This window comes from Ovis canadensis, chromosome 13 (assembly GCF_042477335.2).
Source record: "Ovis canadensis isolate MfBH-ARS-UI-01 breed Bighorn chromosome 13, ARS-UI_OviCan_v2, whole genome shotgun sequence".
NCBI classification, from domain to species: Eukaryota; Metazoa; Chordata; class Mammalia; order Artiodactyla; family Bovidae; genus Ovis; species Ovis canadensis.
Window position 1 is genome coordinate 40,416,340 of NC_091257.1, and position 21,331 is coordinate 40,437,670.

At 41.0% G+C, this 21,331-nt stretch overlaps 1 protein-coding gene and 1 long non-coding RNA gene across 6 annotated transcripts in view; one reads left to right on the top strand and one right to left on the bottom strand.

Annotated features, from left to right (window-relative positions):
- LOC138417406 (uncharacterized) overlaps positions 1–18,503 on the top strand; it is a 34,712-nt gene extending 16,209 nt beyond the window's left edge. The window contains exon 2 of the long non-coding RNA XR_011248109.1: positions 17,904–18,503. This is a non-coding gene — a long non-coding RNA (uncharacterized lncRNA). The remainder of the gene's footprint in view (positions 1–17,903) is intronic.
- PRTFDC1 (phosphoribosyl transferase domain containing 1) overlaps positions 1–21,331 on the bottom strand; it is a 101,401-nt gene that overhangs the window by 57,601 nt on the left and 22,469 nt on the right. The gene's annotated exons all lie outside the window — the stretch shown is intronic.

A 21,331-nucleotide genomic window follows, 5' to 3' on the forward strand; every position in this document is an offset into this window, starting at 1 on the left:
CACCATATGAGGATCCTTAGAGGCTGCATATGAAGAAATACGAAGGATAAAAATAATGTGGTATAATTGGAATGTCCATTCTGAAGGAGATCAGCCCTGGGATTTCTTTGGAAGGACTGATGCTAAAGCTGAAGCTCCAGTACTTTGGCTACCTCATGCGAAGAGTTGACTCATTAGAAAAGACTCTGATGCTGGGAGGGATTGGGAGCAGGAGGAGAAGGGGACGACCGAGGATGAGATGGCTGGATGGCATCACGGACTCGATGGACGTGAGTCTGAGTGAACTCCGGGAGATGGTGATGGACAGGGAGGCCTGGCGTGCTCCGATTCATGGGGTTGCAAAGAGTCGGACACGACTGAGCGACTGAACTGAACTAAATATTAGCATATGTGTACATGTGTGCACACACACTTACTAATTCCTAGATGCAGATGGGCCTCACTGATACCTGGAACTAATGACTAGTAAGAATGAATGAATGAATTTACCTGATCACGTGGAACAAACAGAATAATATCTCCCTTGATACATGGCCAGAATACAGACCACACAGAAGGAACACGAAAGCCTGTCTTTGATTCTTGGTATCCTTGGCATTTCTGCTAAGAGGCCAGTGAACTGGGACATTTTTATTTATCAAAGAAATAAAAGCAAGATTGCTACCAGACCTCATTTTACAGGAGCAACACACATAAGAGGTTTGCCTCAGCTGTTCCTCAGAGATGTCTTGAGGGCTACTGGTTGTTTGCTCCCACTCAAGCATCACAGGCTCTGGTTCTGAGAGGCACAGGGTCCGAGGAACAGAGAAATGGACACGACGTCAGGCAATTCTGGCACTTTTCCTGATTTGCTGCTAGCTGATCTTTCCTTTAATGGGTTTCTTTGGAATATGGGCATACAGTTATGTCATAGTTCTATCCTTTCATAATAGAAAGCAGCTCACATTTTAACTTTCTTGAATATAAAAGTCACATGAACACATTACAAAAAAATGGGACAGTGTAGATATGAATAAAAATGGAAAATGACCCAAGAGATGGAGATGGAGAGATGGTGAGCTTATGAGTTAGAATTCCCACAGGATAGAAGTATCTGACTTGAATCACTTCTGGGCAAATTCTTTAGAAAAAAAAATCATTTCTATGAAAAAAGCAACATGACAGTTTTTCGAGCTAATTAAAATTCACTTGAGTCTGAAAATCTATAACAGCTTCATTCACACTACTGAAGAAATGCTATTCTTTCAAATGTAATGTCTTAACAATAAAAAAATATTTTGAATGATTGTTTTCTTTCTTTTTCTTTCTGTCCTTTCTCATTTCAAAACTACATCCAAATACATTTCAAAGTGAAGTAAACAGAGTGTAAACAGAGAATACAGAATAAAAGACTATTTCATTCTGGAGCCAGGCAACAAAATGTCATAACCTTTGCCTTCAGAGTTTGATTTTCAGTAAAATTTCTTTACAGAGTTTTCTAGCAACCAACTGTTTTGAGCATTAAATGTGGGAAAATTTTACTTGAGGGCAACACTGCTTTCTAGGATATGGTCCAAGACGTTTAACATGAATGTTGAATAGAGCCTTTTAGAGTAAAGTTTCACTGACTGTGACTTCATCTGTAACAAAGTCTTCCAAGGCCCAGGGCTACATCACATGTTTACATGCCCACTCCTGTGGTAACAGAAGACCCTCAATGCATTTTTTAAAAAATAAAAGTGTTTTATTTTTTTACCTCTGAACTTTTTATTTTGTACTGGGGTAGAGCTGATTAACAATGTTGTGACAGTTTCAGGTGAACAGCGAAGGGACTCAACTCAGCCATACCTGTACATATATCCATTCTCCCCCAAGCCCCTCTCCCACCCAAGCTGCCACATAACAGACCCTCAATGCATTTTTGATGAATTGAATTTAATTGAACATACCTTCTATCCTTTAATGAATAAAGGACTGGAAGATTCCAAGCTGTATTTCAAGGCAACATTTTTAATGCCTAAACAGTGTTTCTTTACATATTTTGTTATTTTTCATAGTCTCAGGGCAGGAAGAAACATACTAAGTGACAAAGTGTCCGGTTTTTTTTCTCTAAGGACTGCCAGCGTAGCCAGGGCTGGAAGGAGCTAGGGAGGGCTGAGTGCTAGAACTTTCCATGCACAACTGTGATCCTTCACTGGATCTGAGACCTATTTCCACTCAGGCTCTAGTAACCGAGGTGTGGGGTGGAGGCGAGCGATGAACATTAGGAATTAACCTCTCTTCCAAACAGCCCCTTTGATTCCTTCTACCTCAAGGAAACCGGATCTCTGGCTGGGCTGAAAATGCTGGAAAGAGGGCGGCTGTTGGAAACATCAGCTCCCACCCTGGGAAGACCAATCTCAAACAGGGTGCCGAAACTTCCTGAGCCTTGGTCACCTCATATGTTAAGGGGGGATGAGAACATCTGCCTCAGGGACTTCCATGGTGGTCCAGTGGCTAAGACTCTGAGCGCCCAGTTCAAGGGGCCCAGGTTCAATCCCTGGTCAGGGAACTAGATCCCACATGTTGCAACTAAGACCCAGCGCAACCAGCTAAATAAATAAATAAAATAAATAAATATTAAATAAAAGAACATCTACCTGAAAGATTAGAGAGATATTGCAGGACTTTTAAATAAGTAGCTGGGATACACACTCTTTTTATTATAAAAATATCCATTATCTGTGATCACACTGTTTACCCTTTGGGCTGTGGTCTCTTCAAGGACAGGGATTGTGCAGGGCTTATGTTTTCGCAAACTGACAGGATCTAGCAAAATCACTGATGGACATACTTTCAGTGAATGTTAGTCGAATGGATGAATTTTAAAATATTGTATATATTTCGTCTTAATTTTGACAGCTTTTTGTGTAGGGGTAGAATGTCCCTTTCCTCCAATGCTTAACTGTGTTAGTCACTCAGTCATGTCCAACTCTTTGTGACCCCATAGACTGTAGTCTACCAGAAATCCATGGAATTCTCCAGGCAAGAATACTGGAGTGGGTAGCTATTCCCTTCTCCAGGGGATTTTCCAGACCCAGGGATCGAACCTGGGTCTCTTGCACTGCAGGTGGATTCTTCACCATCTGAGCTACCAGGGAAGTCCCAAAATCTTTATTTACTTTTTGGTTGCACCTGTTCAGCGTGTGGGATCTTAGTTCCCTGAAGGGAACTAAGGACCAGGGACCAAACCCAGGGCCCTGCATTGGGAGTGTGCCGTCAAGATTAATATGCTATTCCTGGCACTAAATTTAGATTTCAAAGATTCTTGTTCCCTATTTACCCTTGATATTGAAAAGTGACATTTTGTTTCATCTCACCTCCTACAGAAAGTCCACGAAACCCTTAGCACCTCAGTGAAATTAGGTAGGGGGCTAGTTGAGCAGTACAAGGACCTTTCTCAGTGCCGTGGCCAGACTCTGTCATCAACGCTGTGTTCTCATGCAGATTTAGTCCAATAAAATGGACACAAAACAAACCTGTCCAATGAGCTGAACAATGGCAGAAGATGATGTATCAGCAAATTAAGGACCATTACTAGCTTGACAACTCACGTGTATTTTAAGGACTAGGGAGAGAATGCAGCTTTGGTTGAGGAAAGGGCATAAAGCCAGAAAGTCTAAGATTTCATTCTGGTTTTACCAATCACAAGCTGGGTGACCACGAGCAAGTCATCTAGCAACTCATAGCTTTTTCTTTTTATCTCGTTATGTATGTCATAGCTGTGGAAGATGAAGATAATGTATGCTAAACTGTAATGTACAGTCACAGCCAATCCCATAATCGATGTTAATTCAGTGAGAATCAACTAAAATCCTAGAATTTCTGGTTGTCAGTATGAGAGCAAGCCTTTTTCTCCCCTCAGAAATATGTTTATAGATCTATCTGGCTTAAATAAATCAAATATTCAAAAATGCAAGTCTACAAAATTCAAGCCCACTTCTTTTACTGCCAAAGGATACTTGACCATATGAATCACTACTGGATTCCATTAATAAAAACTGAACTTGAAGCAATTAAAATTCAACACAATTTACAAAAATGGTTATCACACATGACTTTTAAGGTTTAAAAAAACTAAATCGGGAACAATGGGCTTCGTTTTACAGCTAAGAAGACAGATGGCCAGACAGTTCAGTAGCTTTTTCAATCTTGCTTAGGCACTTTCCACCCATGCATTTATTTACTGAATCCCAAACAATTAAAATACACTACCTTCAAAAATAAAGACAGTGATACTTAAACTTTTTTTTTTTTTAAAGAACTGACCCTTTGGAAGCTTAATTTGTATATGCCAATTTTGAGCATATACTTCAATGAGTTTTGACAAATGTAAACAGCTATGCTCCCATCACCACAACACAATCAAGAATCACCCCCAGAGCTCACTGTGCCCTTGTGTTTCTCTCCTCTCTACCTTCAGCCTGTGGCAAATGTTGTTCTGCTTGCTGTTATGATAGTTGGGGTGTTTGGGGGTTTTTTGTTTTAGAATTTCACTGAAATGGAATCACAATGTGTAGCTCTTCTAGTCTGGCTCTTTTACTCGGCATAATGCATTGAGATTCATCCATGCTGCCATGGATTGCTCTTTGCATATTGTTCATTCTTTTTTATTGCTGAGTAGTATTCTATTCACGGATGTACCACCATGTGCCCCTTCTGTGGTTCACGGACACTTGAATTATTTCTAGTTTGAGTTATTATAAATAAAGTTGCCATTAATATCTGTATACAAGTCTCGGTGTAAAACACGTTTTAATTCCACTTGGAAAAGTTCTTGGGAGCAGAACTGTTGTGTCACATGGCAAGTGCATATTTAACTTTCTAAGAAACTACCAAAGAGTTTTAAAAAGTGGTTAAACCTTTTTACATTCTGACTAGCAATTTGAGGGTTTCAATTTCTTGACATCATCTTCTGACTCTTTGATTATACATACCCTAGTGGATGGGAAGTCTCATCTCACGGGGGTTTTGATGTGCATTTCTTTGACGGTTAATGATGCTGGGAATTTTCCCGTGTTCTCATTTGTGACTCATATATCTCTTTTGGTGGATGGCCTATTCAAATCTTTTGCTTTTATTTTTTTGGGCTGCACTGGGTCTTTGTTATAGACTGCAGACTTAGTTGCCCTGAGGCATGTGAGATTTTGGTTCCCCAACCAGGGACTGAACCCATGTCGCCTGCATTGGAAGGTGGATTCTTAACCACTGGACCACCAGGGAAGTCTCTCTTTTGCTTATTTCTAAAAGTTGGGTGTGTGTCCTCCTATTAATGAGTTGTGGGGCTTCCCAGGTGGTGCTAGTGGTAAAGAACCCACCTGCCAATGCAAGAGACATAAGAGACGTGGGTTTGATCCCTGGGTCAGGAAGATCTCCTGGAGGAGGAAATGGCAACCCACTTCAGTATTCTTGCCTGGAGAGTCCCATGGACAGAGGAGCCTGGCGGGCTGCAGTTCATGGGGTTCCACAGAGTCAGACACGACTGAAGCAACTTAGCAACCACACACAGGCATTAATGAGTTGTAACAATTCTTTATACTTTTGCATGCAAGACCTTTATCCAATACATTTTGCAAATATTTCCCTCCAGTTGGTGCCTAAGCACCAAACCTTAGAGTGAGCCTTGACACCTCTCTTTCTCTTTCCTTTCATAATCCGACCCTCCTTCCTCTGTCTTTACATGTATCCAGAATCTGACGCTTCTCATCACCTCCACTGCTCCCACTCTGCACCACCATCTCTCACTGGGATTACTGCAGTAACCTCTTAACTGGTCCCTCTTGCCCCTTCATTCTATTCAAACATAGCATCCTAAGTGATCCCTTCAGACCAAAAGTCAGATCCTGTCATTTTTCCACTTGAAACCTTCCAAAGTCTTCCCTTTACTAAGTCAAAACTACAGTTATAAAAACAGACAAAATGTTTACATTTTCATTTCAGAAAATATTTCCCATTTACATTTTTTAAAAGTAGACTTGGCAATACAATATAATAAAATCTTTTCACTAAACCAAATACAAAAGATTTCAAGCATGGCCTCTTGGATGGTTCTAATAACATTTGCCATTGAAATTTCAGCCACTTTATAGTAAACACTACCTTTTCTAGGGCTGCCCAGCTTCGAAGGCAAGGTCACCCAGTAGAGGAACTCTATGCTGAGCTCATGTTCATGCTCAGTCATGTTCAACTCTTTACAACCCTTCGGACTGTAGCTCTCCAGGCTCCCCGTCCACGAGATTCACCAGGCAAGAATACTGGAGTGGGTTGCTGGGCCCTCCTCCAGGGGATCTTCTTGACCCAGGGACCAAACCCACATCTCCTGTGCCTCCTGCACTGGAGGCAAATTCTTTACCTGCTGAGCCATGAGGGAAGCCCTCATGTCGGAAAAAAACCTTGTAACTGGCTTCCTCTTATTAGTTCAAAGTTAGGTTAGCAACGAGAGGTGAGTGTTATGTTATCAGACAATGACATCAAGCAATCTTTGTTGTTGTTCAGTCACTCAGTTGTGTCCAGCTCTTTAAGACTCCATGTATCGAAGCACACCAGGCTTCCCTGTCCTTTCCCATCTGCCTGAGTTTGCTCAAACTCAGGTCCACTGAGTCGGTGATGTCATCCAACCATCTCGTCCTCTGTTGTCCCCTTCGCCTTCTGCCTTCAATCTTTCCCAGCATCAGGGTCTTTTCTAATGAGTTGGCTCTTCACATGAGGTGGCCAAAGTACTGGAGCTTCAGCTTCAGCATCAGTCTAGATGTTCCTTTAAGCTTGACCCATTAAGTAACTTCATGTGTATGGTAAGTTTATGAGATGCTTAAAGAAAATTTTAATTATAATAAACATGTATCATTTCTGCCAGAAATGACCCTTTCGAGTTAGCCTAAATGATTTCTAATGCCCCATCAGAACGTATTTTCATTCAGATTACAGTCAGATGCTAATAAGGATAAAGGTCACTCAGGCAATGATTTTAAAGCAAGTTTTAGAATTATCATAGGGCTTCCCTGATGGTTCAGCGGGTAAAGAATCCACCTGTAATGCAGGAGACACGGGTTTGATCCCTGGGTCGGGAAGATCCCCTGGAGGAGGAAATGGCAACCCACCAGCATTCTTGCTTGAAAAATCCCACAGACAGGGGGGCCTGGCGGGCTACAGTCCATGGGGTCGCAAGAGAGTCAGACACGACTAAGTGCGCACAATAAAAACATAAGGGTCAGCATACGAAGCAGCTGTGCATTCAAGAAGCACAAAAAAATCTTTCTTTGAGTCACATGTGAAGAAATAGGATTTCCATGGTTATTATTAAAGGGAACTAATGACATTTTATTTGCCCTCTGGGGAAACTACTTGACTTCTGGGAATATCTGTTTGAATTTTTCTGTTGATAAATTAAATGACCACGAACTGTAATACAAAAACAAAATCCAAAACCAACACTGTCCTGTGAACCTCTTGGCTCAACTGTTTCAACGCCATAAAGTTTCAGAGTCACAGTCAGTTAGAAAAAACAAATCGAAGAGCCTGGACTCAAAATTACATATTTAAATGAGAAAATGAAGTCAGTAATAGTTACAAGTAAACATTGTTTTAGGACATAGAATCCATTTGCTAAATTTCTAAATATTTTACTCAAGTGTGAGGAATGTGACACTTTCTACTATAAAGATGCCAGTTTGGTCTGAGTTACTGTGAAAATAAAAAGAAAGTCATAACATGCTTTCACAAAATTATTTCCTCGGTTTTGTGATCTGCTTTCTGTTTTGTGAACCAGCGAGAAGAGAACCAACACCCATGAGTACATATTGTAAAAATACATAAGAGAGAATGGAAACCAGAGAATGAAGCTGAGTTTATGGCCACCGAGAGCTTCACAGAAATGTACTTCTTGGCCTGGCAACATCCTTAGGCAGCAAGGTGTTCTCTCCTGCTCAAAGTTTCTGCCCTCAGCATCCCAGGGGTGTGGTATTATCTTAACCTCAACACAGGCTATGATCTGGTTTAAAGAGTAGAGTTTAAGAGAAGTCAGTGAAATTTGTTTTGGAAGATATCGAGAAAATATGGCCTTGAGCCCTGCTCTGCTTTGTACAAGATCTAGGCTATGAGAAATGCCTTTCAGAGAATTTTATTGAAACTGCAGGCACAGCCAACTAGGTTCATGTCAAGAAATGCTTCATTTTTTTCCACATTAAAGCAAAAGGCCTCTACCTCAGACCTAACTAGGATATAATAACAATAATGATAATAAAAATCATGGTTGCTATTTATTGATCATCAATTTGCATGAATCTGTACTCTAGGGGTGTTCTATGGGTCATCTAAGTTACTGCTCATAAAATCTTCCCATAAGATAGGCGTGAACAGCCTTTTTTAATAGATGAGAACACTCAGATTCAGAAAGATTTAGTAGCTTGGTACCAAAAATTAGTATGGAATATTGGAATTTGCATCAGATGTATCTTTATTCTAAAGTTTATGCTTATCACTTCCATTTTCTTCTCTTTATATTCTTTTTTATTACGCTTGCCTTTTCAAAGACCTCTGACATTTGGACAGGGGAATCGACCTTCTAGCTTCCAAATGAATAAGATCTTCAGAGGGAATTTACTACTCAAATGGTGTTTTACCAGAGCCTCTTATTTTCTTCTTAATGACTCTCCAAATTTGACTTCTGTTTCCTTACAGGCAATCTTAGAACTGTACACGCCTCCTAGACAAGGAGTCACTTTCCATGCTGCAGCGCACTTCCAATGACTGGCTGTCTGGGTTAGGTGCCATTGCTGACAGCATCATTTGCTGAACCTGTCCTCTCTTTGTTCCTAAAGACACCTGGCTCTTGTCAAGGCCACTGACAAGTTTCACCTTGCTAAAGCTAGAGGTCAAGTTTCAATCTTCTTCCTTGATCCATCAACTGAATTTTTGATTAGCCCCACCTTCACTTGGCTTCCAGGACATGATTCTTTGGCTGCTTCTCCTCCGACTCCTGTGCTAGTTTCTTCTTGTCCTCCTAGTTTCTAAATAATAGGATGCCCTGGGGCTCAGTCCTTGGATCTCTTCTCTACCTACTCCCCGGGTAACCTCATCCTTTATTATGGCTTCAGACCCCTTCCATACATTGACCTCTTCATCCTCAAACTTCTCTCTGAATTCTAGACTGGCACATCCAGCTGCTGCTCATTTTAGATGTACGGGAGGAAAAACAGCTCAAAATCAAACTTCTGGTTTCCTTTCCAAACCTTCTCTTTTCATACTCTTCCTCATTTGAGGCAAATGGCAGTTCAGTTCTTACTGTTGCACAGGCCCAAAACTTGGTAGTCACTCTTGAAACACAATGTCAAATCCATCGACAGTAAATCTAGTGCTTTGGCTCTACTTTAAGACACATACACAATCCAAACACTTCTCACCGTGTTTCCTGCTCAGGAAATACGGTTCAGCCTATTGTTATCTCTCAGATGACCACAATGGCCTTCCAAATGTCTCCCTGCTTCAATCTTTACCCCATTCATTCTGTTCTCAACATAAAAGACTTATGCTTTAAAATAGAAGTTAGATCGTGTCACTCTGCTCAAAACCCAACGAAGCCAAAGCTTACTTCCCTTATCCATAGTGTGCTCTCTGGTTTCCTTCTAGTCTTTGCTTCACATCCCCCACAAAGCCCATTAGAATCCATCTTCTCTAACCACTTCTCCCTTGACCCTCCTCAACTCACCCTATCTCTCTGACTCAGCTTTATTTGTCCCTGCAGTATCTCTCACTATTGGAAATATTTCATATATTTTTTGTTGTGAAGTTTTCTGTCTGTTGAACCTAGAAGGTAAGCTGGAGAATGGCAAGGACTTTGTTTTGTTCACTCCTGTCTTGCTAGTACCTAGAACAGGGCTTACCCATAGAATAATTATTTGTTGAATGACTAGCCTATGGAAATTTTATGCTCAAAGGACCCCCCTTTGGCATCAACACCTACTTCCTGACAAGGCGGTCTCCACCTAATCTGTAGTCCTTCCCTCTTATGGCCCGATTGACACACCTTCCTGTCTTGCCATTGTTAAGTATTTCCATGCCTACAATTCAATAACTGTTAGAAGCAATCTAAAGAACTAAACAACAGAGGCATAATTAACACCTTCCTGAGTGACTTGGGCTCAGAAAGTAGTAGAATAAAAGAAAAGTCCTATTTTCATCTTTAAGAACTTATCTTCATGGGAGGGGCATCATAGGAGTAGGGGATTAAGAGGTACAAACTACTAGGTATAAAATAAGCTACAAGGATATATTGTACGATATGAGGAAGACAGCCAATATTGTACAATAGCTATAAATGGAGTATAATCTTTAAAAATTGTGAAATCACTGTATTGTACACATGTAACATATAACACTGCACAGCAACTATGTTGTTGTTTAGTCACTAAGTCGTGTCTTAGTCTTTGCAACCCCAGGGACTGTAGCCCGCTAGGCTCCTCTGTTCATGGGATTCTCCAGGCAAGAATATTGGAGTGGATTGCCATTTCCTCCTCCAGGGGATCTTCCCAACCCAGGGATCGAACCCGAGTCTCCTGCACCGGCAGGCACTGGCAGGCAGATTCTTTACCTGCTGAGCCACCAGGGAAGCCCACAGCAACTATGCTTTAATGTGAAAAGTTCTTAAATTATCTTCATAGGAGGAAGGAAGCTAAAATGGTACATTTTCACTTCTCGGATTTCTGAAAACACAGGCCAAGATGAACTTCAGACGTGTGCCCTTACCAGAATTCTAACTGGGGCAGATTCTGGAAGCCATTTCTTCCAGCTGCCTTTCCTAATGAGAAGAGACTTTACAACCAAAACAACACGCAGAGGTTAGCAGGGCACTGAGCCCATGCCCGCACTTCTGCAGGGGCCCATGAGAGAGGAAGGAGCAATTCCTGGCTTCCGCGCGCTGCACGCTTGTCCACGCTTCCCACTGCTGCGTTAGATTAGCGTCTGCAGCCAAAGCACTGCTGACTCATCGCGACCACTGCTCCACAGTGACTGCCGAGTCTCTGCCGGAGGCGCTTCTGACCGGTCATTTCTGTCTCTGGCGTGAGTTTCGGGGCCCTTGACGTATTGCCGTGCCCTTTCCCCCCCGGAGAGTCATCCTGTTTTCATGGAAGACTCTCATTTGTCAATGTCTGTTCGAATTCCATGTCTATTCTCCAGGAGAAAATAGGGCTAGGCAAACAAAAAAAACAAGTATTTTCAAAACTAGCCTCTAGAAGTATGCCAAATTAACAAAATCAGAGTGAAATCATTCTTGTCCTTTAAAGCTATGGATCTCAAGCATTTTAATATGTCAAAATTATATTAATATACATTGAAATTACCTAATTGGAGTACTGTGCTTAGTAACGGCAAACTCATGCCATTAAAGTAACCCATATTATAATCCAAAATTAAAACCAAAACATTAAACTCAAACCATGTTATAGCACAATGACCACCATAAAGGATTTTTAAAGAGACAATCCCCCCAAATATTTTCCCCAAGTCATTTTATTATATCCAACTATTTTTTCCCATCTAAATCCAAATTATTCCTTGGTAACTTCCCTGGCATATAAAGCCCATGTGGTTTATAAAATACCTATGAAATATATAAATTTCTTAAAGGCTTTATGGTCTTGATGCTAGGTTTTACATTCTACATCAGTTACAAAATGTTGATTAAATAACATCACTTGAAAATGAGGACAAGGATTTTTGCTGCCAGCAATTATTTTTGTGCCAAAAAATCAGAAATTGTCTGAACATAATTAATAAAATACCACATTGCATACTTTTGGGAAAAGGTCAGGTCCAAATGGATTTAAATGATTTTGAGCATACTTACACATACTATTAACACATAAGTTTGCTGAAACGCAGTACACTTGAATTTCATGGGTCCAGCATGCATGTGAAAGCTACATGGGGTGACATGGGAGCATGAAACACAACTGGAAGCCTGGGGCATGTGCTGCCATCAAAACTCCAGGACACACACGTTGTAGAGGCCAGGCCCTGCCTCGTCGGCAGCTGCCTCTAATAGCTCAGTCACTTGCTCCCCACTCCCACTTCATCGCATCGGCCTCATCACATCTCTAGGAACAACTCCAGCATCAGATGGGACTGGAACTCTTTGGAACTGTTGGGCAGGCAATCAGAACCTAATACTCCATGACTCAGTAGTACATTTTTCCTGCTGGCTTTGGCAATCTGCCTTGTTCTCAAGATCAGGACCCACTGTACTCTGCATTTGTGTCTTGTTCTGTTTCCTTGCCCAAGTCTCCTCCTAGAAACCTGCCCAGCATTCATGAGGAACTGGGGTGCTCCCTTCTTCTGCCCATCTACCTCTCAAGCACTGGGCTCCTTTGTCCCCTCCACAGCTTCAAGAGGCAGCTGTGGTACTGTGGTTAAAAATTCTAGTTTGGTGGACTTGTGGACACAGCGGGGGTGGGAGAAGGCGGGATGAGTTGAGAATACCACCGACACATACACACTGCTATGTGTAGAACAGACAGCTGCTGGATGACACAGGGAGCTCAGCTCGATGCTCTGTGGCGATAGGGGGCAGGGAGTGGGTAGCAGGAAGGCGTAAGAGGGAGGAAATATAGGTTATACTTACAGCTGATTCACGTTGTTGCACAGAAGAAACCAACACAACATTGTAAAGCAATTTTCCTCGGGGAAAAAAAAAGCTCCAGTATGAGAGTCTGACAGATCTTTATTTTCTGGCCACGTATCCTTGGGGGTCTAACTAACCTCTCTGGCCTCTGTGTCCTTATATGTGAAAAGGGAGTATTAGTAGTGCCCAATTCACAGGCATCTTGTGAGGGTTTAGAGAGTTCGTACATATAATGCACTTAGACGAGAGCTGGCCATGAATGAGTATTCAGGGTATATCAGGCTTTATTAATAGTAGAACCGATAGTACAACACGAGCCAGCAGAAACTACCAGCCTAGTGCTTGGAGCTCTAGACGCTGTGGTCCTTCAGTCCATATCTTTCAACTGCCTCTCATGCCTGCTGTACTGGACTTCACCTTGTGCTGGAGCAGAGTCCTTCCCCAGTACGTCCTGCTCTGCATGGGTAAAATAGATACCCACCCTCTGTGTGCTTCCTTATCCCGGATCGAAACACAGCCTGAGGCAGACACTGAATTAAGCACAGCTCTGACCCCAGAGTGTTCTCTGAAAACCTGGTTGCCTCTACAATTTAATCATTGCTTCTGCATTATTCCCTTATTTGCCTTCTCAGTGTTCTACAGGACAGTAAACCTGAATACAAAGAATGTATACTTTAATAAAATGCACAGATACAAGATAACGACTAGGAATGCTAACTAAAAATATATGCTATAATCCCTGTGTGTGTGTTAGTCGCTCAGCTGTGTCTGACTCTTTGCAACCCCATGGACTATAGCCCACCAGGGACATAGTCCCTCTGTCCATGGGACTCTCCAGGCAAGAATACTGGAGTTGCCACTCCTTATTATGGGCTACCCAGATGGCGCTAGTGGTAAAGAACTTGCCTGCCAATACAGGAGATGCAGGAGACAAAGGTTTGATCCCTGGGTCCAGAAGATCCCTTGAAGGAGGAAATGGCAACCCACTCCAGTATTCTTGCCTGGAAAATCCCATGGACAGAGAAGCTTGGTGCACTATAGTCCATGGGGTCGCAAAGAGTCAGACACAACTGAGTGACTGAACACAACACAACCTTATTACATTACATAAATGGTTTGGTTTCACATTTTTCTAATGTATTTTACTTGATGAATTGGAATCTCAAAGTAAACCTCCCCAGAGCAATGGTAAATAATCTCCTTTAAAATCAAACTAGATATTTGCTTCATGCCAAGTTTGTTCATTCATGCATCCTGAAAGCCAACAGTAAATATATCTTAAGAACCAAAGGTCAAAGACAAAGCAAGTAATGTCAACACTCCTTGTTTCGGTCAACATATAAACACGACAGATGTTTCAGCATCTCTATCCAGAGGTCACGGAGAAATTATGTTCTGGTTTTCATAAGTGCTTTTGATTTCTTTTAAGGATTTATGTGGATTGAATCAAACCACCCAGGCTTCTCCCCTATTTATTCTTTGGTAAATAACTCTCCCTTTGAAGTCTACAAAAATGTTTTGAGGATATTAAAAATATTTTAGATACTAAGGTGGAAAAAATCTGTAGCATCAAAGGAATATCCCACCATTTGCAAAATAATATTGGAATAATATCACAAGACCTGAGATTTAAGAATAACCAAAGGATAAAGACAGTGTTTTCTGTCACATATTAGCTACTCAAACACTCAGAACTGCCCCAAACCAGCATTCGTGCTCAGTTGCTTCAGTCGTGTCCAACTCCTTGTGACCCCATGGACCACAGCCCGCCAGGCTCCTCTGTCCATGGGATTCTCCAGGCAAGAACACTGGAGTGGGTTGCTGTGCCCTCCTCCAGGGAATCTTCCTGACCCAGGGATCAAACCTATGTCTCTTCTGTTTTCTGCACTGGCAGGTGGGCTCTTCACCACTGAGCCTCCAGGGAAGCCCTTATTGGTAGGTAAAGTAACAGTGTTCTTCACAATCAATGATGTCTTGAATTTAACAAAATATGGTAAGGTCCAGAGTTTCTTTTCTCTTAACTTCCCTCTTTTATTTCTTTATTTTCTTCTATTTTTCTAGTACTTTTGTTTTTCCTCCTTTTCTCACTTGAAAAGGCATGAACATATAAATAATGTATATATGTAAAATGTATATATATATAAAATGTATATAGTGTGTGTGTATATGTGTGTGTGTATACATACATGCATATATACAGGTGTGTGTATATATATATGTATATAGATACACACACACACACACACACACACACACATACACCTGTCTTGGACCCAACCAGCATCTCCAAGAACTGCTGCTGCTTCTAAGTCATGTCAGTCGTGTCCGACTCTGTGCGACCCCATAGACAGCAGCCCACCAGGCTCCCGTCCTTGGGATTCTCCAGGCGAGAACACTGGAGTAGGTTGCCATTTCCTTCTCCAGTGCATGAAAGTGAAAAGTGAAAGTGAAGTTGCTCAGTCATGTCCTACTCTTCGCGACCCCATGGACTGCAGCCTACCAGGCTCCTCCGTCCATGGGATTTCCCAGGCAAGAGTACTGGAGTGGGGTGCCATTGCCTTTTCCATCTCCAAGAACTGAGGACCTCTTTTCTCCATCTGTCTATCTCTAAAGAATCAAACTGGGGTCCTTTTTCTCACCCCAAGTCCAGGATGGGACTCTACTAAAGGTGGACTTCCTGCCTCAAAAAGAAAGGGAGGATTCATCAGTGAAGCTGTCGAGTCTTAGGACTTTTGTTAGGAGGATTTTGATTACTGATTCAATCACCTTAATAGTAACTGGTCTGTTAAGATTTTCTATTTCAAATAGCAAGTGTTGGTGAGGATATGGAGAAAAGAAAACCCTTGTGCACTGTTGGTAGGAAAGTCAATTGATGCAGTCACTATGGAAAAAAGAATGGAAATTCCTCAAATAATTAAAAATAGAACTATCCTATGATTCAGCAATTCTAGTTCTGGGCATTTATCTGAAAAAACCAAAACCACTAATTTGAAAACAGTTCTGCATATTTACTGCAGTATTATTCACAATAATCAGTACAGAAACAACCTATGTGCCCACTGATAAACATGGATAAAGATGAGGATATGGTAAACACACACACACACACACACACACACACACACACAGTGAAATATTATTCAGCCATAAAAAAGAATGAAACCTTGCCATTCGCAACAATGTAGATGGAATTTGAGGGCATTATGCTAAGTGAAATAAATCAGAAAAAGATAAATATTACATGATGACTTATGCATGGAAACTAAAAAACCTCGGTGATACAGAGAACAGATTGGTGGTTACTAGAGGTGTGGATGGGTGGGTGGGCAGTAAGAGGTGGAAGAAATGAATAAACAGTTCTTATCTTTGTTTTTATTAAAATAAATTGAAAAAAAAAAGAAAGGAGGCATTCAGGCCCCCTTACTATGTGGAAAACTTACAGTGACAGGCTTTGCAGGGTGAAGTGAAAACACTAACTCTTGGGATGCTGGGTCTGGTTTATCTATCCCTTACCCATTCCTCACTAGCTTGGATGACAAAGGATGACTTAAAGCCTTTGTTCTGAACTCTGGGAATGAAAGAGAAGAACTCCTCTCATGGGAATAGGTCTGTGGCCAACTCTTTGCTCTAATGAGCCTCTTTAATAAAGGTGCCAGCATCCCCAGGGGCCCACATACCCTGCATGGCAAACGTCTCAGTCCCATTGCAGCCCACTCTGCATTCTATTTTATGTCCAGAAAGCTTTCTCTCGGTGCTGCCAACACACAGGAATTATTGATGAATACAAGCAGGGCATGTACAAGGAGCACAGGGAAGGGATCCAGGGCAACTACGACGCCTCAAATTAAATTCTCGGTTTGTAAAGACTTGAAGTTCGATGAAGATTTTACTTTGCTCACAGGTTAGTTATTGAAATGGTGGAACATGAAGAAATCAGAGTATAGTTCCCTGAATCACACTTTATCCTCACGTTGGATTGTACACAGATTGAAGCAGCTTTAAATCAAGGCAGCATTTCAGAGGGAATAAAAGGAAAAGACTTGCAAATAATACGTCCACATACAAAAGAGCTGGCCCTTGTTAGCACCTACCAATATTCCATCCGACTTCTCTCATATCCTCCCATTTCTTTACCCCCAAGCGCCTTAGAATAGATGTTTTGAAAGGCTTCCCACCCTTACCCAGAAAGAGCTTCTTCAGTACACACTAAGGCGGGGAGTTCAACTGGCAGCTGAATGATGCCCGTTTCTCTTTAATTCAAGACTACAGCCTCCAGAGTTGGCAGGGAGCTTGGAGTTCAAGGTTTCTTGGAGATTCTGCTAGGTCTGCCTTCCCAAGAGCAGCAGCTCTAACTGAATCCAGAGAGGAAGCAGGTGGAATGAATGTTCTAACCTTCTGGAAAATCTCCATGGCGGAGGGGGCAAAGATGAAAAAAAAATCATTATTTCCCATCATTTACAAAAAAAAACCCTGTGAATATTCATTATTCATTTTTCCTGGAGGGCATTTCATAGTTTATTAATATCAAACATAACACATGTCAGAAAAATAAGCAGTTAATTGTCTATTTATAGATTTTGCCATTCTTCCAGCAGTTATAGGAGTTGGCTTAACCTAGGTATGTAAATCAAAATAAACCTCAGGAAAAAATTAAGCTGATTCATTTGGTGAAATTTCCCTCCTTTTAGCCTAATACATCTCAATACATCAACACATCTCTAGATTCACAGTATGATTTAGTGGTCACAATCTTGGGCTCTGGAGTTGAACTTGGGTTTGAATATTAGTCCTATTACAAGCTGTTCCACCTTTGGCATGTTACTTAACAGCCCAGGTCTCATCATCCTCTGTAAAATGGGTATAACAATGTTACCAACTGTTACTCATTTTCCTTCTCCTACTGAATCAATCAAGTTCGGAGACTTCTTTATTCCATTTCATCCTTTCTATTTGCTGGGAAGGTATACATAATATATACTATATTCTTATTCTTTCAGTGGTTACACCTAAACTTTAACAGGTATTCCTAACTGAAATTTTGTAAGTCATAAACCTCTCTATACTTCTCCTAAACCATAGAAAACCTTAGAATGCTTTTACTCTGGTCTTTTAAAACTGACTGTGAGCTGGTATTTATTCCACCTTGATTGTTTTCCCATAAAATGGGTCATAGTCAGTACTATTATTTCACCAATTATTATCTGAACCTCTCTTTGCTGATTTACCTACATGCCTGTCAATTCATTTCCATTATGTTTATTCATTTCAGTCGCTCAGTTGTGTCCGACTCTTTGCAAGCCCATGAATCGCAGCATACCAGGCCTCCCTGTCCATCACCAACTCCTGGAGGTCACTCAAACTCATGTCCATCGAGTCCATGATGCCATCCAGCCATCTCATCCTCTGTCATCCCCTTCTCCTCCTGCCCCCAATCCCTCCCAGCATCAGAGTCTTTTCCAATGAGTCAACTCTTTGCATGAGGTGGCCAAAGTACTGGAGCTTCAGCTTCTGCATCAGTCCTTCCAAAGAAATCCCAGGGCTGATCTCCTTCAGAATGGACTGGTTGGATCTCCTTGCAGAAGGGACTCTCAAGAGTCTTCTCCAACACCGCAGTTCAAAAGCATCAATTCTTCAGCACTCAGCCTTCTTCACAGTTCAACTCTCACATCCACACATGACTACTGGAAAAACTATAGCCTTGACTAGACGGACCTTAGTTGGCAAAGTAATGTGTCTGCTTTTGAATATGCTGTCTAGGTTGGTCATAACTTTTCTTCCAAGGAGTAAGCATCTTTTAATTTCACGGCTGCAGTCATCATCTGCAGTGATTTTGGAGCCAAAAAAAAAAAAAATAAAGTGTGACACTGTTTCCACTGTTTCCCAATCTATTTCCCATGAAGTGATGGGACTGGATGCCATGATCTTCGTTTTCTGAATGTTGAGCTTTAAGCCAACGTTTTCCCTCTCCTCTTTCACTTTCATCAAGAGACTTTTTAGTTCCTTTCACTTTCTGCCATAAGGGTGGTGTCATCTGCATATCTGAGGTGATTGATATTTCTCCCGGCAATCTTGATCCCAGCTTGTGTTTCTTCCAGTCCAGCATTTCTCATGATGTACTCTGCAGATAAGTTAAATAAGCAGGGTGACAATATACAGCCTTGACGTACTCCTTTTCCTATTTGGAACCAGTTTAGGCATTATCTTATCAAAAATTACCTCTCCTCAATTTTCTCTAATCTTTCCTTATGGAATTCCTCGGTAACATCTTTTGTATCTTCTCACTCAACTTTTCATGTCTCCTATCTTCTCTCATATTTCATCTCTATCCATGCTACCTCCTGGATCATTTTTTCAGATCTGTCTTCCAGTTCAAAATTCATACCCATAAGAACTTCAATCTGCTGCTTATCCTGTTATTTGAGTTACTTTCTTATCTGTTCAATCGGTATCTTTCTCACTGCTAGACATTCTGTTCTTTCCTGTCCAAAAGTTCTCATTTATTTTTTTCTTCTTGTGTTATCTTTTATGTAAATCCTTTTATGTCTTTAGTCAAAGTAACTATAATTATTTTATATTATCTTTCACATAGCTTGCTTACCTATTTTTGCTATTTACTTTGCCAGCCGATCTTGCCTGTGAAAGATCTTCTATGCATCTTTTGTGCTTTGGGATTGTGAGCTCAGGTTAAGTGAGGTATATCTGTAGGAATCTGGCTGAAGTTAAGGTATTTCCTCCACAGAGGTTTTCCACTTGCTTCTACCAGGTGTCTTGTGGATTTTGTGGTCTGAGACCAATTTTAGTATTAAGTTTTCTGGCTGGAGTTTCCCAGATGATACAGGTAAAGTAAATGAAAACCTCAGACTCACACGTGGTACAGATTCATGTTTAAAAGTTCTCACAGGATATTTACTGTCCCCTCTAGGGCAGGCCAAGAATGACAAGCTAGCTTCTTAGTGTCTCCCATTACTAGAGGATGGATTTTTTTTTTTTTAGCAAGGGCATATATTTTTGAAGGTAATGGCTTTGCATGAGGGTCTCATCTAATGTCTCATCTGATACAAGTCCAAGGCTTTGCCACCTGTCTCTGCATGGGGGTTAAAGTCAGATTACTAAGACAACTCCCAACCCGCACTCCTAGAAGCCCCCGGTGCACATTCATGCTTAGATTCTCAGACTCTTCATTTCTGCCTTGGATATCCCCTACCTTCTATGAACTCCAATAAGCATTTAAAAGGCTTTTTAGAGACTTCCCTAGCAATCCACTGGTTAAGACTCCACGGTTTCACTGCAGGGGGCTGTGGGTTCAACCCTCTGTCTAAGAACTAAGATCCCTTGTGCCACAATCAGTAAATAAGTGACTAAAAATTTATTATTATATTCACCTAGTATTATTAGATGTTTATAGCAAGAGAATTTTCAAGATGCTTATTCCATAAAACTGCCACAATTAAATTTATTATTTGGGTTGTTAACTATTTGAATGTATTACTTTGAGAAAAAGAAAATATTTTTTTAATGTGTAATGTAATGGTGTAACACGAATAAGTGCTCACATAATGCAGTGTTATCTTTGGGTTATCAGATCAGCTGAAAAATCAGGCCCCTCAAATAAATAAATTCTTTTGAGAAATAATTGAAATTAGATTCTTTGCTAAATAAAATAAACACCGAATGCTCTCACAAGTTTTGTTGATCTTTTAAGACAAACTACAAAGTATAGCCTCCTGTGGGCACATGGAATGTAATACATGCTCTAAGTTCTCTCTCTCATGCAACTTCTGGGTTTTCTCAAGTAATGTCACCATTTCCTAAAGGCAAATTATTGCATAATGATAATAATAACTGTATATATGAACTTAATGTTTGTCTTATATATATTTTTAGAAGAAAAATACAACCAACTCCTTTAATAAATGTTAGCAAACATATCATTACCTCATGAAACAGTAAAATTTTGTGGAAAATGTGATATGTTGCAAAGGGCACAAGCTTGAGATAGATGGTCTGGCCTCTGGTGCTTTCTCTACTATTTACTGGCTGTGTGACCTTATATGAATGAGTTAATTAAACTTTCTGAGCCTCTTTTTCTTCACCAGTTTAAAAAAAAAAAAAAGCTGAGAGATATTTGGCAGAGCTGCAGTCAGGATTAAATGAGATTAAATTAATTAATCTAGCAAGAGCTAAGTGAGAACTACTGAACAGAGGGACAGAAGGGAAAACGAAAGAAGGGAAGGAGGAAGGAAACCTTGAAACGTTAAGGAATCTAGGCTGCCAGCGCCTCTCACTTCATTTAAAATCCAGGAGTCTGTGGGCCATGCTCTCCAATAAATTAGCCTAAGGCTAATTTCTAAGTAATCTTCGTCTAGATGGGTATCGTTCAGCAAATTCATTTCATGTCTCATGGGAAGTGTAATACAACACAAAGACAAGTCAAATTGCCTTGAGACGTCTGACCCATCCATACCCTAGGAAGATCCCTTAGTAAACCTAAGTGGAGGGCGTAAAACAACTGGGTCCCCTCCTAGAAAAAGGGCCCCTTGAGTGACCTCTGAATGCCAATGGCTGTGACAAGGAGACACAGCTTCTCAGTAAACGGAACTTCCAACGTTTTCCTCAAACAAATAAAAGAATCACAGAGTAGAAGCATAGGAGGGAGTAAACCTACACGATGCTTTAGCCCAGCACCCGCAACAGCCC